At 42.4% G+C, this 18,409-nt stretch overlaps 2 long non-coding RNA genes across 3 annotated transcripts in view; one reads left to right on the forward strand and one right to left on the reverse strand.

Moving 5' to 3' along the window:
* The window catches only part of LOC133082924 (uncharacterized), a 130,757-nt gene extending 125,800 nt beyond the window's left edge, over positions 1 to 4,957 (forward strand). The window contains exon 5 of the long non-coding RNA XR_009699084.1: positions 4,754 to 4,957. This is a non-coding gene — a long non-coding RNA (uncharacterized LOC133082924). The remainder of the gene's footprint in view (positions 1 to 4,753) is intronic.
* A 9,624-nt stretch (positions 4,958 to 14,581) lies between these two features.
* On the reverse strand, positions 14,582 to 18,409 carry LOC133082925 (uncharacterized). Of its 2 annotated transcripts, XR_009699086.1 has the most exons (5): positions 18,228 to 18,409; positions 17,377 to 17,470; positions 17,111 to 17,213; positions 14,937 to 15,982; positions 14,582 to 14,726 (listed from the first exon to the last, which is right to left on the reverse strand). It is a non-coding gene; the product is annotated as an uncharacterized LOC133082925 (long non-coding RNA). The 2 variants fall into 2 exon arrangements; XR_009699085.1 differs by having other exon boundaries at positions 14,582 to 15,982.

The following is an 18,409-nucleotide window of genomic DNA, read 5'->3' on the forward strand; positions in this document are numbered from 1 at the left end:
CATCTCTCTCTCTTCCTGCTGGGCACCTCTGCCCGCGTCCAACAGGGGGACCCACGGTGAGCTCTGTGGGGCATGGAGCAGAGGTGGACAGGGATGGAGTGCAGGCAATCAGTACACCCGCCATACTCTCCCCCTCTACTCGCCCATTTAATGGATCATCTGTTGCTTCCCTGATCAGAGAAATGAGAATCTGCTGATGTAAGTTACTCTGCAATCCACTCAGCTTTCGGTACATATTTTACTTTTATTTTTTATTGGAGTATAGTTTTTAGTTTCAGGTATACAGCACAGTGATTCAGTTATCCATGTACCTATTCTTTTCCCATTTAGGTTATTACAAAATATTGAGTTCTCTGTGCTACACAGTAGGTCCTCGTTTTCCTCTATTTTATATATAGTAGTGTGTGTATGTTAATCCCAAACTCCTAATTTATCCTTCCCCCACCTTTCCCCTTTGGTAACCATGAATTTGTTTTCTATGTCTGTGAGTCTGTTTCTGCTTCGTAAATAAGTTCATGTGTATTATTTTTCAGATTCCACATATAAGTAATATCAGATGGTATTTGTCTGACTTACTTCGTTTAGTATGATCATCTCTAGGTCCATCCATGTTGCTGCCAATGGCATTATTTCATTCTTTTTATGGCTGAGTAATATCCCATTGTATATATGTACCACATCTTCTTTATCCATTCCTCTGCTGATGGTTAGGTTGCTACCATGACCTGGGTATTGTAAATATTGCTGCTATAAACATTGGGGTGCCTGTATGTTTTTGAATTATGGTTTTCTCAGGGTATATGCCCAGTAGTGGGATTGCTGGGTCATATGGTAGTTCTATTTTTAGTTTTCTAAGGAACCTCCATACTGTTCTCCATAGTGGCTGCACCAACTTATGTTCCCACCAGTGGTGCAGGAGGGTTCCCTTTCCTTCAACACCCTCCCCAGCATATATTATTTTTATTATTATTTTTTTTAAACATCTTTATTGAAGTATAATTGCTTTACAATGGTGTGTTAGCTTCTGCTTTATAACAAAGTGAATCAGTTATACATATACATATGTTCCCATATCTCATCCCTCTTGCATCTCCCTCCCTCCCACCCTCCCTATCCCACCCCTCTAGGTGGTCACAAAGCACCGAGCTGATCTCCCTGTGCTATGCGGCTGCTTCCCACTAGCTATCTATTTCACATTTGGTAGTGTATATATGTCCATGACACTCTCTCACCCTGTCACATCTCACCCCTCCCCCTCCCCATATCCTCAAGTCCATTCTCTAGTAGGTCTGTGTCTTTATTCCCATCTTGCCACTAGGTTCTTCATGACCTCTTTTTTTTTTTTTTTTCCCCTTAGATTCCATATATATGTGTTAGCATACTGTATTTGTTTTTCTCTTTCTGACTTACTTCACTCTGTATGACAGACTCTAACTCCATCCACCTCATTACAAACACCTCCATTTCATTTCTTTTTATGGCTGAGTAATATTCCATTGTATACATGTGCCACATCTTCTTTATCCATTCATCCGATGATGGACACCTAGGTTGCTTCCATGTCCTGGCTATTGTAAACAGAGCTGCAATGAATATTTTGGTACATGACTCTTTCTGAATTATGGTTTTCTCAGGGTATATGCCCAGTAGTGGGATTGCTGGGTCGTATGGTAGTTCTATTTTTAGTTTTTTAAGGAACCTCCATACTGTTCTCCATAGTGGCTGTATCAATTTACATTCCCACCAACAGTGCAAGAGGGTTCCCTTTTCTCCACACCCTCTCCAGCATTTACTGTTTCTAGATTTTTTGATGATGGCCATTCTGACCGGTGTGAGATGATACCTCATTGTAGTTTTGATTTGCATTTCTCTAATGATTAATGATGTTGAGCATTCTTTCATGTGTCTGTTGGCAATCTGTATATCTTCTTTGGAGAAATGTCTATTTAGGTCTTCTGCCCATTTTTGGATTGGGTTGTTCGTTTTTTTGTTATTGAGCTGCATGAGCTGCTTGTAAATCTTGGAGATTAATCCTTTGTCAGTTGCTTCATTTGCAAATATTTTCTCCCATTCTGAGGGTTGTCTTTTGGTCTTGTTTATGGTTTCCTTTGCTGTGCAAAAGCTTTTAAGTTTCATTAGGTCCCATTTGTTTATTTTTGTTTTTATTTCCATTTCTCTAGGACCTGGGTCAAAAAGGATCTTGCTGTGATTTATGTCATAGAGTGTTCTGCCTATGTTTTCCTCTAAGAGTTTGATAGTGTCTGGCCTTACACTTAGGTCTTTAATCCATTTTGAGTTTATTTTTGTGTATGGTGTCAGGGAGTGTTCTAATTTCATACTTTTACATGTACCTGTCCAATTTTCCCAGCACCACTTATTGAAGAGGCTGTCTTTTCTCCACTGTATATGCTTGCCTCCTTTATCAAAGATAAGGTGACCATATGTGCGTGGGCTTATCTCTGGGCTTTCTATCCTGTTCCATTGATCTATATTTCTGTTTTTGTGCCAGTACCAAACTGTCTTGATTACTGTAGCTTTGTAATATAGTCTGAAGTCAGGGAGCCTGATTCCTCCGGCTCCATTTTTCATTCTCAAGATTGCTTTGGCTATTCGGGGTCTTTTGTGTTTCCATACAAATTGTGAAATTTTTTGTTCTAGTTCTGTGAAAAATGCCAGTGGTAGTTTGATAGGGATTGCATTGAATCTGTAGATTGCTTTGGGTAGCAGAGTCATTTTCACAATGTTGATTCTTCCAATCCAAGAACATGGTATATCTCTCCATCTATTTGTATCATCTTTAATTTCTTTCATCAGTGTCCTATAATTTTCTGCATACAGGTCTTTTGTCTCCTTAGGTAGGTTTATTCCTAGGTATTTTATTCTTTTTGTTGCAATGGTAAACGGGAGTGTTTTCTTAATTTCACTTTCAGATTTTTCATCATTAGTATACAGGAATGCAAGAGATTTCTGTGCATTAATTTTGTATCCTGCTACTTTACCAAATTCATTGATTAGCTCTAGTAGTTTTCTGGTAGCATCTTTTGGATTCTCTATGTATAGTATCATGTCATCTGCAAACAGTGACAGCTTTACTTCTTCTTTTCCGATTTGGATTCCTTTAATTTCTTTTTCTTCTCTGATTGCTGTGGCTAACACTTCCAAAACTATGTTGAATAATAGTGGTGAGAGTGGGCAACCTTGTCTTGTTCCTGATCTTAGTGGAAATGGTTTCAGTTTTTCACCATTGAGGACAATGTTGGCTGTGGGTTTGTCATATATGGCCTTTATTATGTTGAGGAAAGTTCCCTCTATGCCTACTTTCTGCAGGACTTTTATCATAAATGGGTGTTGAATTTTGTCGAAAGCTTTCTCTGCATCTATTGAGCATATATTATTTGTAGACTTTTTGATGATGGCCATTCTGACCTGTGTGAGGTGATACCTCACTGTACTTTTGATGTGCATTTCTCTAATAATTAGAGATGTTGAGCACCTTTTCATGTGCCTGTTTGCCATCTGTATGTCTTATTTGAAGAAATGTCTATTTAGGTCTTCTGCCCATTTTTCGATTGGGTTGTTTGTTTTTTGTTGTTGTTGTTGAGTTGTATGAGCTGTTTGTAGATTTTGGAAATTAAGCCTTTGTTGGTTGCATTGCTTGCAAATATTTTCTCCCATTCTGTAGATTGTCTGTTCATGGTTTCCTTTGCTGTGCAAAAGCTTGTAAGTTTGATTAGGTCCCATTTGTTTATTTTTGCTTTTATTTCTATTGCCTTTGGTATGATTTGTGACAGAGAATGTTTTGCCTATGTTCTCTTCTGGGAGTTTCATGGTGCCATGTATTATGTTTAAGTCTTTAATCCATTTTGAGTTTATTTTTGTGTATGGTGTGGGGGTGTGTTCTAACTTCATTGATTTTACATGCATGTCTCCAACTTCCCCAGCACCACTTGCTGAAGGGACTTTTTCCCATTGTGTATTCTTGCGTGCTTTGTCAAATATTAATTGACCGTAGGTGTGTGGGTTTATTTCTGGCCTCTGTTATTTAAAGATACAGTAAAACAGCATAAGAACTGAGGAAGGATTGGGGGAATCCACCTACAAGTCCAGAGCTGAGTGAGAGCACAGAACAGCATAAGGCATCAGTGTTGAGACGCCCACAGTGGATTATGCAGCTGTGGTCAGCTGAATAATGTCCCCAAAGATGTCCATGTTCTAATCCCCGAACGTTGTGAATATGTGAACTTACGTAGCAAAAGGGAGTTGGCAGATGTGGTCCAGTTAAGGACCTTGAGATGCACAGGTGACCTGGATTTTACAGGTGGTCCAGTGTCATCACATGGGTCCCTGTAAAGAGGACATCAGAGGAGTATTTGATTACAAGATGCTGAGCTGCTTGTTTTGATGATCAAGGAAGGGGCCACAAGCTCAGGATGGCAGACGCCTCCAGAAGCTGGAAAAGGCAGGAAATAGATTCTCCCCTGGAGCCTCCAGAAGAAACCAGCCCTGCAGATCCCTTGATTTTAGGGCTTTGGGCTTTAAAACTATAAGACGGCACATTTTTGTTCTTTTAAGCTACCAAGTCCTTGGTACTTTCTTAGAGTAGCCACAGGAAACTCAGACAGAATCCAGGGATGTTAAGTAGGGGGATAGCTGACACTTTCAGGGAAACGACGACTTATGAAGATTTGATGACTAGGACAGATGAGAAGTAACATAGGGAGAAAGATGTGTTTTTCAACCTGTTGATTTTCAGGACTGAGCATCTCCCTAAGAGACCGCAAACTCCGGCAAAGAAGGACTCAAGTGTCTTCGGCTCACCTTCCAAAGGGGAGCAGTATCTCTACCTGCTGCCCTGTCTGGCTCGATCCGTGAGAAGCAGCTGAAGGAGGGTTGCCAACATCCCGGCATGCGGAACACGGTGCAGGGATTCGGATGCACCGTGGCTTACGTTCCGGGGACACGGTAAGGAGCTTGTTAATCAATTACCGTCTAATTCTCATGGATCCAGAGCCGCCCCCCTTCCCTCCGAAGCAGATGTTGGAGCTGAAATGGTTTGTGTACCTACATAGACAATGTGGTTTTACTTCATCTCAGTAGATACAGTGGCAGCTCCTTTTCCCTCCTTGTCCTCTGTGTGGGCTCCTGAACGGCCTCTTTTTTCATCACCTCTGGGTCTTCTTCAGCCACCCAGCCAGGCTCTCCATGAATAACGCCTGAAAAAGAATGCACGGCCAAGGAGCACTGCACCGAGGTCAAGGCGGCTGAGGCTGAATCGCTGGTTTTTCTGCAGGGGTTCTGCCTTGCAATTGCAATTGAACTTCAAAGCCCCGGGGGGCGGTTCCTGCAGCAGGAATGCAATCGCCACTTCCAACCTACAGATCTCGGGTCGCAGAAGAGGCAGCCCACCCTCAAGCCTTTCCAGCCCAAGAGAAAGATGCTTTCCACTGCGGGGCTGGTAAGCTGTGCCTGTGAGCGCCAGGCTCCATCCCCCTCCCCCCTCGGTGCACCCTTATGCAAAGCACTAGCCTCTTTACTTTCTCTGCAAGATGGGAGGCTTGTGAGCTAAATTATGTGCCCCTACAGTCCATATGTTGACGCCCTGACTCCCAGGACCTCAGGATGGGGCTGGATTTGGAGGTGGGGTCTCTAAAGAGGGGATGAAGGTACAATGAGGTCACTAGGGTGGGTCCTGATCCCATAGGGCTGGGGTCCTTATAAGAAGAGGAGATCAGGAGGGGCAAGATGGCGGAAGAGTAAGACGCGGAGATCACCTTCCTCCCCACAGATACATGAGAAATACATCTACACGTGGAACTGCTCCTACAGAACACCCACTGAACGCTGGCAGACGACGTCAGACCTCCCAAAAGGCAAGAAAATCCCCACGTACTTGGGTAGGGCAAAAGAAAAAAGAAATAACAGAGACAAAAGAATAGGGACGGGACCTGCACCAGTGGGAGGGAGCTGTGAAGGAGGAAAGGTTTCCACACACTAGGAAGCCCCTTCGTGGGCAGAGACTGCGGGTAGCAGAGGGGGGAAGCTTCGGAGCCACGGAGGAGAGCGCAGCCACATTGGTGCGGAGGGCAAAGCGGAGATTCCCGCACAGAGGAGTGGTGCCGACCAGCACTCACCAGCCCGAGAGGCTTGTCTGCTCGGCCGCCGGGGCGGGCGGGGCTGGGAGCTGGGGCTCGGGCTTCGGTGCTGGCCGGGAGGGAGTCCGGGAAAAAGACTGCAGCTGCCGAAGAGGCAAGAGACTTTTTCTTGCCGCTTTGTTTCGCGGCGCGCAAGGAGAGGGGATTCAGAGCGCCGCCTAAACGAGCTCCAGAGACGGGCGCGAGCCGCGGCGATCAGCGCGGATCCCACAGCAACAGGGACGCAGAGGGAAAAACGGAGAGACTCCCGCACAGAGGCTCGGCGCCGAGCAGCACTCACCAGCCCGAGAGGCTTGTCTGCTCCCCCGCCGGGGCGGGCGGGGGCTGGGAGCTGAGGCGCGGGCTTCGGTCGGATCCCAGGGAGAGGACTGGGGTTGGCTGCGTGAACACAGCCTGAAGGGTCTAGCGCACCACAGCTAGCCGGGAGGGAGCACGAGAAAAAGTCTGCAGCTGCCGAAGAGGCAGGAGACTTTTTCTTGCCTCTTTGTTTTGTGGCACGCAAGGAGAGGGGATTCAGAGCGCCACTTAAACGAACTCCAGAGACGGGCGCGAGCCGCGGCGATCAGCGCGGACCCCAGAGACGGGCATGAGACGCTAAGGCTGCTGCTGCCGCCACCAAACAGCCTGTGGGCGAGCACAGGTCATTCTCCACACCGCCCCTCCCGGGAGCCTGTGCAGCCCGCCACGGCCAGGCTCCCGTAATCCGGGGACAACTTCCCCGGGAGAGCGCACGGCGCGCCTCAGGCTGCTGCAACGTCACGCCGGCCTCTGCCGCCGCAGGCTCGCCCCGCCTCCTCCGTACCACTCCCTCCCCCCGGCCTGACTGAGCCAGAGCCCCCGAATCAGCTGCTCCTTTAACCCCGTTCTGTCTGGGCGGGGAACAGATGCCCTCAGGGGACCTACATGCAGAGGCGGGTCCAAATCCAAAGCTGAACCCCGGGAGCTGTACGAACAAAGAAGAGAAAGGGAAATCTCTCCCAGCAGCCTCAGAAGCAGCGGATTAAAGCTCCACAAACAACCTGATGTGCCTGCATCTGTTGAATACCTGAATAGACAACGAATCATCCCAAATTTAGGAGATGGACTTTGGGAGCAGGATATATTAACTTTTCCCCTTTTCCTTTTTTTTGTGAGTGTAGATGTGTATGCTTCTGGGTGAGATTTTGTCTGTATAGCTTTGCTCTCACCGTTAGTCCTAGGGTTAGGTCCGTCCGTTTTTTTTTTTTTTTTTTTTTTGGCTTAAAAAAATTTTTTTTCCCTAATAAATGTTTTCTTAATAATTTTTTCCTTATTTTCTATTTTTAAAAAAATTTTTTAATAAGTTTTTTCATATTTTTTATTTTAAAAAATTAAAAAAATTTTTTTTAATAAATTTTTTCTAAATAATTTTTTTCTTATTTTTAGTATAAAAAATTAATAAATCTATTTTTAAAAATTAAAAAAAAATTTTTTTTCTTAATAAATTTACTCTTAATAATTTTTTTTCTTATTTTTTATTATAATTGCTTTATTTTATTTTATTTTATCCTCTTTTTTTCTTTCTTTCCATTTTTTCTCCCTTTTATTCTGAGCCGTGTGGATGAAAGGCTCTTGGTGCTCCAGCCAGGCATCAGGGCTGTGCCTCTGAGGTGGGAGAGCCAACTTCAGGACACTGGTCCACAAGAGACCTCCCAGCTCCACGTAATACCAAACGGCAAAAATCTCTCAGAGATCTCCATCTCAACATCAAGACCCAGCTTCACTCAACGACCAGCAAGCTACAGTGCTGGACACCCTATGCCAAACAACTAGCAAAACAGGAACACAGCCCCATCCATTAACAGAGAGGCTGCCTAAAATCATAATAAGGCCACAGACACCCCAAAACACACCACCAGACGTGGACGAGCCCACCAGAAAGACAACATCCAGCCTCATCCACCAGAACACAGGCACTAGTTCCCTCCACCAGGAAACCTACACAACCCACTGAACCAACCTTAGCCACTGGGGACAGATACCAAAAACAACGGGAACCACGAACCTGCAGCCTGTGAAAAGGAGACCCCAAACACAGCAAGATAAGCAAAATGAGAAGACAGAAAAACACACAGCAGATGAAGGAGCAGGGTCAAGACACACCAGACCTAACAAATGAAGAGGAAATAGGTAGTCTACCTGAAAAAGAATTCAGAATAATGATAGTAAGGATGATCCAAAATCTTGGAAATAGAATAGACAAAATGCAAGAAACATTGAACAAGGACGTAGAAGAACTAAAGAGGAACCAAGCAACGATGAAAAGCACAATAAATGAAATTAAAAATACTCTAGATGGGATCAATAGCAGAATAACTGAGGCAGAAGAACGGATAAGTGACCTGGAAGATAAAATGGTGGAAATAACTACTGCAGACCAGAATAAAGAAAAAAGAATGAAAAGAACTGAGGACAGTCTCAGAGACCTCTGGGACAACATTAAACGCACCAACATTCGAATTATAGGGGTCCCAGAAGAAGAAGAGAAAAAGAAAGGGACTGAGAAAATATTTGAAGAGATTATAGTTGAAAACTTCCCTAATATGGGAAAGGAAATAGTTAATCAAGTCCTGGAAGCACAGAGAGTCCCATACAGGATAAATCCAAGGAGAAACACACCAAGACACATATTAATCAAACTATCAAAAATTAAATATAAAGAAAACATATTAAAAGCAGCAAGGGAAAAACAACAAATAACACACAAGGGCATCCCCATAAGGTTAACAGCTGATCTTTCAGCAGAAACTCTGCAAGCCAGAAGGGAGTGGCAGGATATACTTACAGTGATGAAGGAGAAAAACCTACAACCAAGATTACTCTACCCAGCAAGGATCTCATTCAGATTCGATGGAGAAATTAAAACCTTTACAGACAAGCAAAAGCTGAGAGAGTTCAGCACCACCAAACCAGCTTTACAACAAATGCTAAAGGAACTTCTCTAGGCAAGAAACACAAGAGAAGGAAAACACCTACAATAACAAACCCAAAACATTTAAGAAAATGGGAATAGGAACATACATATCGATAATTACCTTAAATGTAAATGGATTAAATGCTCCCACCAAAAGACACAGACTGGCTGAATGGATACAAAAACAAGACCCATATATATGCTGTCTACAAGAGACCCACTTCAGACCTAGGGACACATACAGACTGAAAGTGAGGGGATGGAAAAAGATATTCCATGCAAATGGAAATCAAAAGAAAGCTGGAGTAGCAATTCTCATATCAGACAAAATAGACTTTAAAATAAAGACTATTACAAGAGACAAAGAAGGACACTATATAATGATCAAGGGATCGATCCAAGAGGAAGGTATAACAATTGTAAATATTTATGCACCCAACATAGGAGCACCACAATACATAAGGCAAATGCTAACAGCCATAAAAGGGGAAATCGACAGCAACACAATCATAGTAGGGGACTTTAACACCCCACTTTCACCAATGGACAGATCATCCAAAATGAAAATAAATAAGGAAACACAAGCCTTAAATGATACGTTAAACAAGATGGACTTAATTGATATTTATAGGACATTCCACCCAAAAACAACAGAATACACATTTTTCTCAAGTGCTCATGGAACATTCTCCAGGATAGATCATATCTTGGGTCACAAATCAAGCCTTGGTAAATTTAAGAAAATTGAAATCGTATCAAGTATCTTTTCCGACCACAATGCTATGAGACTAGATATCAATTACAGGAAAAGATCTGTAAAAAATACAAACACATGGAGGCTACACAATACACTACTTAATAACGAAGTGATCACTGAAGAAATCAAAGGGGAAATCAAAAAATACCTAGAAACAAATGACAATGGAGACACGACGATCCAAAACCTATGGGACGCAGCAAAAGCAGTGCTAAGAGGGAAGTTTATAGCAATACAAGCCTACATCAAGAAACAGGAAACATCTCGAATAAACAACCTAACCTTGCACCTAAAGCAATTAGAGAAAGAAGAACAAAAAAACCCCAAAGCTAGCAGAAGGAAAGAAATCATAAAGATCAGATCAGAAATAAATGAAAAAGAAATGAAGGAAACAATAGCAAAAATCAATGAAACTAAAAGCTGGTTCTTTGAGAAGATAAACAAAATTGATAAACCATTAGCCAGACTCATCAAAAGAAAAAGGGAGAAGACTCAAATTAATAGAATTAGAAATGAAAAAGGAGAAGTAACGACTGACACTGCAGAAATACAAACGATCATGAGAGATTACTACAAGCAACTTTATGCCAATAAAATGGACAACCTGGAAGAAATGGACAGATTCTTAGAAATGCACAACCTGCCAAGACTGAACCAGGAAGAAACAGAAAATATGAACAGACCAATCACAAGCACTGAAATTGAAACTGTGATTAAAAATCTTCCAACACACAAAAGCCCAGGACCAGATGGCTTCACAGGCGAATTCTATCAAACATTTAGAGAAGAGCTAACACCTATCCTTCTCAAACTCTTCCAAAATATTGCAGAGGGAGGAACACTCCCCAACTCATTCTACGAGGCCACCATCACCCTGATACCAAAACCAGACAAAGATGTCACAAAGAAAGAAAACTACAGGCCAATATCACTGATGAACATAGATGCAAAAATCCTCAACAAAATACTAGCAAACAGAATCCAACAGCACATTAAAAGGATTATACACCATGATCAAGTGGGGTTTATTCCAGGAATGCAAGGATTCTTCAATATACGCAAATCAATCAACGTGATACATCATATTAACAAATTGAAGGAGAAAAACCATATGATCATCTCAATAGATGCAGAGAAAGCTTTCGACAAAATTCAACACCCATTTATGATAAAAGTCCTGCAGAAAGTAGGCATAGAGGGAACTTTCCTCAACATAATAAAGGCCATATATGACAAACCCACAGCCAACATTGTCCTCAATGGTGAAAAACTGAAACCATTTCCACTAAGATCAGGAACAAGACAAGGTTGCCCACTCTCACCACTATTATTCAACATAGTTTTGGAAGTGTTAGCCACAGCAATCAGAGAAGAAAAAGAAATTAAAGGAATCCAAATCGGAAAAGAAGAAGTAAAGCTGTCACTGTTTGCAGATGACATGATACTATACATAGAGAATCCAAAAGATGCTACCAGAAAACTACTAGAGCTAATCAATGAATTTGGTAAAGTAGCAGGATACAAAATTAATGCACAGAAATCTCTTGCATTCCTGTATACTAATGATGAAAAATCTGAAAGTGAAATTAAGAAAACACTCCCGTTTACCATTGCAACAAAAAGAATAAAATACCTAGGAATAAACCTACCTAAGGAGACAAAAGACCTGTATGCAGAAAATTATAGGACACTGATGAAAGAAATTAAAGATGATACAAATAGATGGAGAGATATACCATGTTCTTGGATTGGAAGAATCAACATTGTGAAAATGACTCTGCTACCCAAAGCAATCTACAGATTCAATGCAATCCCTATCAAACTACCACTGGCATTTTTCACAGAACTAGAACAAAAAATTTCACAATTTGTATGGAAACACAAAAGACCCCGAATAGCCAAAGCAATCTTGAGAATGAAAAATGGAGCCGGAGGAATCAGGCTCCCTGACTTCAGACTATATTACAAAGCTACAGTAATCAAGACAGTTTGGTACTGGCACAAAAACAGAAATATAGATCAATGGAACAGGATAGAAAGCCCAGAGATAAGCCCACGCACATATGGTCACCTTATCTTTGATAAAGGAGGCAAGCATATACAGTGGAGAAAAGACAGCCTCTTCAATAAGTGGTGCTGGGAAAATTGGACAGGTACATGTAAAAGTATGAAATTAGAACACTCCCTGACACCATACACAAAAATAAACTCAAAATGGATTAAAGACCTAAGTGTAAGGCCAGACACTATCAAACTCTTAGAGGAAAACATAGGCAGAACACTCTATGACATAAATCACAGCAAGATCCTTTTTGACCCAGGTCCTAGAGAAATGGAAATAAAAACAAAAATAAACAAATGGGACCTAATGAAACTTAAAAGCTTTTGCACAGCAAAGGAAACCATAAACAAGACCAAAAGACAACCCTCAGAATGGGAGAAAATATTTGCAAATGAAGCAACTGACAAAGGATTAATCTCCAAGATTTACAAGCAGCTCATGCAGCTCAATAACAAAAAAACGAACAACCCAATCCAAAAATGGGCAGAAGACCTAAATAGACATTTCTCCAAAGAAGATATACAGATTGCCAACAGACACATGAAAGAATGCTCAACATCATTAATCATTAGAGAAATGCAAATCAAAACTACAATGAGGTATCATCTCACACCGGTCAGAATGGCCATCATCAAAAAATCTAGAAACAATAAATGCTGGAGAGGGTGTGGAGAAAAGGGAACCCTCTTGCACTGTTGGTGGGAATGTAAATTGATACAGCCACTATGGAGAACAGTATGGAGGTTCCTTAAAAAACTAAAAATAGAACTACCATACGACCCAGCAATCCCACTACTGGGCATATACCCTGAGAAAACCATAATTCAGAAAGAGTCATGTACCAAAATATTCATTGCAGCTCTGTTTACAATAGCCAGGACATGGAAGCAACCTAGGTGTCCATCATCGGATGAATGGATAAAGAAGATGTGGCACATATATACAATGGAATATTACTCAGCCATAAAAAGAAATGAAATGGAGGTGTTTGTAATGAGGTGGATGGAGTTAGAGTCTGTCATACAGAGTGAAGTAAGTCAGAAAGAGAAAAAGAAATACAGTATGCTAACACATATATATGGAATCTAAGGGAAAAAAAAATTTTAAAAAAAAGGTCATGAAGAACCTAGTGGCAAGATGGGAATAAAGACACAGACCTACTAGAGAATGGACTTGAGGATATGGGGAGGGGGAGGGGTGAGATGTGACAGGGTGAGAGAGTGTCATGGACATATATACACTACCAAATGTGAAATAGATAGCTAGTGGGAAGCAGCCGCATAGCACAGGGAGATCAGCTCGGTGCTTTGTGACCACCTAGAGGGGTGGGATAGGGAGGGTGGGAGGGAGGGAGATGCAAGAGGGATGAGATATGGGAACATATGTATATGTATAACTGATTCACTTTGTTATAAAGCAGAAGCTAACACACCATTGTAAAGCAATTATACTTCAATAAAGATGTTTAAAAAAAAAAAGAAGAGGAGATCAGGACACAGACACACACAGAGGGACGACCCAGGGAGGAGAGAGAGGCCTCAGGAGGAACCAGCCCTGCCCACACCTGGATCTCAGATTCCAGGACTGGGAGAGATACATGTCTGTTATCTAAGCCACCAAGTCTGGAGTATTTTGTTACAGCAGCCCAAGCGAACTCAACACCAAGTTGAGTTATAACAAGCATTTCTATCTGTCTGTCTCCCAAAGTTTATATATAATAGATACCCAAGTATTCACAAGTATGTGAGTGTATGCCCAACTGTATATATAAAATATATCCTAAGTGGTGAGAATCATAACAAAACATGTTCAGATGCATATGTTAACTGCCAACTGTATTTTCATTTAAAAAATGGGAGGGTATAAAGAAATCTTTAGTTTTTGAATGTGGGTAAATAGAAGGCAAGATGGTGTTTTCTGGATTCTACAGAACTCAGGCACTGTGTATGTACATGGGAGTCCCTCTGTGTGTGTTTGCATGTGTCTGAGTCTGTGTGTGTATGTTTGCTTGCGTGTCTGTGTACATGCATGTGTCTTTATGTGTTTCCATCTGAATGTCTTGTCTGTGTGCGTGCAGGTGTGTCTCTATGTGTGGGTGCCTGTGTACAATAGTGGCATGTGCACCCAGTTTTGGGAGGTTGCCTGGAAGGTGGTTAGTGATGGAGATGGGACCCGTGAGGCAACTGGCAGCTCAGAAAGTTAATCCAGATTTGTGTCATTGTCACCGACATAGTGAGGATCTGCTGGTTCCTGTATCCTGAATCTCCAGGAGAGGAGCAGACCGCTTCCCAGGGGAATCTGAGTCAGCTAAGTAAATGCTGCGGCCGTTTGATGGAGACACCAAGTGATTTATATTGGGGAACCTCTGAAAAATACTGTAAAGCCATTACCTTCTTTGAACAGACCATCTGTCTCCCGGTATCACTGAAAAACAGCCATCGCAGCCCAGCCTGGTCAGTTGCTAATCAAGGACATGAGTTAGTTAATAAGGCAAAATAATTAGATGATTAGTGTCATGACCTACCTGTTAAGTGCCCATCTTATATTCTAATGCCTATAATCACCGTCTCAAATGTTTGGGGGTAGAAAAATCCAGCAATGACACTGTCTGATATGGATTCTCTGATATTTTCTTGAAAGAACCAAGGGACTCGAACGCAGGAAGCAGTGCCACTCGAGGACATCAGGGCAGCGCTGACAGCCTTTAATACGTCAAGGATTCAGCAGTGTCCATCACAAACCTTTCCTTCTCTTTGATTGCCTGAGATTTTTGTCACGAGATGTCTGGGATGCTGATGAGTCACTAGGGACGTGAAATCATAACTAGAAGAAACGCCACCAAGGAAACAGTGTGTCACAGGTCAGCGTATGTGTTCGACCCTTCCTGACAACATCTCACCACCACAGAACGGACGAGACGCCTGTGTTATCCTGACGTAAATGTGGACCCCAGGAGAAACCAGCTCTTTGGACCCACGGTAACTGTTCCTGGGAGGGCATTATTGGGGGTGGATTTCCCAAGATGCTGCTTACGAGTCATTCCTTGGAAAACCCGAGATTGTAGAGAACACTGATCCAGATCACAGGATGGGGATGACCTAAAAATGGACCCCAGGGGAAAAACAGTTAAGTGGGTTGTTATGGCTCTACCGGTCCGACCAAATAAGGGATGGTGGATTTATGATCAGATTCTGAATTCTAGAACAGGAAGGGATCTGGAATGAACAGAAGCGCAGACGCCCAGGGCTCAGCTATGTGCAGGTTTGTTTGTCACGACTGTTTCTGGACCCAGAGGGAACCGGGTAAGGATGGCAAGACTCATCAGGGCTGTGTCCCCGCAGGACGTAAGGTCTACTTAGCAACTGGCCCCTCCCTCCCTGGGGCCATGTGTCATCATTCAGCCCGTGGGGGTCAGGGTAGTTCAGAGGGTACTTGCTGAGGTTGCAGACCTGGAGATCCAGGATTTGGGGGAATTTGGTGCCGAGAAGTGTCCCTTCCTTTTCTTCTCTTTTCCACGAGGAAGCTCAGCTCATCCACGGGTGTGGAAAGCTGAGAACGAGGTTCAGAGCTGCAGGCTGGCTCAGTGGTCCCCCTCACCAAGCACCGTAGGGGGGCATAGGGTCATCAGGGAAGGGCTTCGAGAAGCACGAAAAGCCGCATGGACGGACCCCCGGGAATGGACATGATGACGAAGGTGATGTACTGTCTGTCCACGGAGCATCTCCCGTTTCCTATCATAGGGTCCTACAAGCGCGTTTTCATTTCCTCCTGTCCTTAGGGTGTATTTCTTAATACGGATGAGCGTTTGAAATTAGGTTGTGATGTTGTCTGATTTTGGTGCCCCCTCCCCTTGAAGGTGGGCTCTGTGGAGCAGAGGTGGGCTCTAACTCACTGTGACATGATCACTGTGACACGACAGCGTCCAGCCGGTGCCTCAGGACGGTCTCCAGTGGTGGGGTCCCGAGGACGAGTCTTAAGGAAAGTGATACGTGGCCTTCAACGTCTTTAGTCTGAAGGGAAGCAGCCTCGAAGAAAGTAATATTCATGTCCGCACTACCCTGTATTATATGTGTGTGTATCTAATAAATATAAATAACTATTATAAATATGGCAATATGATAGACATACAATATGATTTATAATATACAACACACATATAGAATGTAAAATGTATAACATTTTACAGCATGACAGTTAACACATAAGGTATAATTTTTAAGTTGTAATGCATAGTATGTATTATATAGTGTACACATATTATAAATTATATAATGAGTATAATTGCATATATTATACATTATATATGAGTATATCTTAATACATAATAGGTGTATGTATAATGTATAAATATATGTATTATATACTTATATATTGGTATATATTAATATATATATTAATATATATGTGTATAATGAATATAATGTATAGACATATACAACAGAATATATAATATACATTCTAACAAATGATTGACATGTAATTGTATACAATATATAATGTACAGTATATAATTAATATAATGTAAAATCATAATGTAAAATATAACATGTATATGAAATATACTATATAATATACAATTTAATGTACTAAAAATTACATAGTATAAACTTAAAATTAAATACTAGACACTATATATGTATATTATATACAAAAAATAGTATATAATATATAGTTATATACTAGTACATGGTAATATATATATACAACATATAGTACTATATATTAATACTAGTATATACTAGTATATATTACTATATGTATAAGGTATATTGTAGTATAGTAATATATACTAGTATATACTAGTATTAATAATCTATACTGTGTATTATGTGTTCACTGTACATAATCTATATTATGTATATTATATATTAGATATAATATACATAATATAGCAATATAATAACCGTATAACATATATTATACACAATTTAACGGACGTCCTGTTGTTGGCTACCTAGCTTGCTTCCATTGTTTTTGAACTTTCTGTTGCGCCTGGATGCACACCCTCACTCACTTCCCTGGGGAAGTGTGGGTCCCTTTCCTACCACCTCCCCACCTGCTCCGTGGCCCCCGCTCTGGGCACAGAACCCCCCCCCCCGGTGTCACCCTGCCACCCGGTTCCCCGCAGTCGCCTCTGTGCTCCTCACTCCAGAGTCCCCACCTCCTTGCCTGTCACCTCCCCGGGTAGGACATCACCCAAGTCCCACCTGTGCTGCACCATCCCAGCCTCTGCAACAGCCGAGCTCCTTCTCCTTCAACCACCAGCCTCACCCTGGATGTCCAGAGCTCCACAGTAACCTCTTCACTCGCCTATGAAATAAGTAGTTTTAAAACTATCAGCTGCTCCTTCCTTTCTCCTGCCTCTGGACCCCCGTCCTCCCCTGACCCTGCATGAAGATGGTCCCTGAGGTCTGACCCTGGCGTCCTCTCCCTGATCAGCATGATGGGGCCAATGGATTCTGCCATCTCTCACCTTTATGGAAGCTCCAAAACCTGTCGCTCCCTCCAAAGTGAAGTAAGTCAGATGGAGAAAGACGAACACTGTAGGGTCTCACTTGTATGTGGATCTAAAAAATACAACAAGGTCAAAAAGAAGCAGACTCCCAGATCTAGAGAACAAACGAGTGGTTCCCAGTGGGGAGAGGGGAGGGGGAGGGGGGCATTATAGGGGGAGCAGAGCAAGAGGTACAAACTACTAGGTAAAAAATTAGCTACAAGGATATATTGTACAGCACAGGGAACAGAGCCACTGTTTCATAATAACTATAAAGTATAACCTATAAAAATTGTGAATCACTGTCCTGTGTGTCTGCACCTTACGCAACACTGTCCCGTGTGTCTGCACCTTACACAACACTGCCCCGTGTGTCTGCACCTTACGCAACACTGCCCCGTGTGTCTGCACCTTACGCAACACTGTCCCGTGTGTCTGCACCTTACGCAACACTGCCCCGTGTGTCTGCACCTTACGCAACACTGTCCCGTGTGTCTGCACCTTACGCAACACTGTCCCGTGTGTCTGCACCTTACGCAACACTGTCCCGTGTGTCTGCACCTTATACAACACTGTACTGTGTATCTGTACCTTATACAATACTGTACAGCAACTACACTTCAATGTGTGCTTCTGCTGTTTACAACAGCCAATACACGTCAATAAACAATTTTGTTTTTAATCTGTAGGTCCCTCCAGTAAACCGCTTCCTTCCTGAACTTGGCCCGTCACTAACAAAGTTCCCTCCCCCATCAAACATCACAGCTGCTAAGCTACCTGAAATCCAGACATTGGGAATTGATTTCTGTGGCTGAGGAAGTGGGTCTCACCTTTGTCTCACCCTAACACAAACCAGGGTGAGCGGCCTTTGTGGGGTACACTTCCATGGGGTTACCCAGATCTTCAGGGAACTCCAATTTCCTGCATAAATTGTTCTCCTTTTTCCCAGTGTGCTACTTAGAAAAAGGACAATAAATAATAAAATAATTCACGTAAATATTCAAAAGCTAGC

Source organism: Eubalaena glacialis, chromosome Y, assembly GCF_028564815.1.
Source record: "Eubalaena glacialis isolate mEubGla1 chromosome Y, mEubGla1.1.hap2.+ XY, whole genome shotgun sequence".
NCBI classification, from domain to species: Eukaryota; Metazoa; Chordata; class Mammalia; order Artiodactyla; family Balaenidae; genus Eubalaena; species Eubalaena glacialis.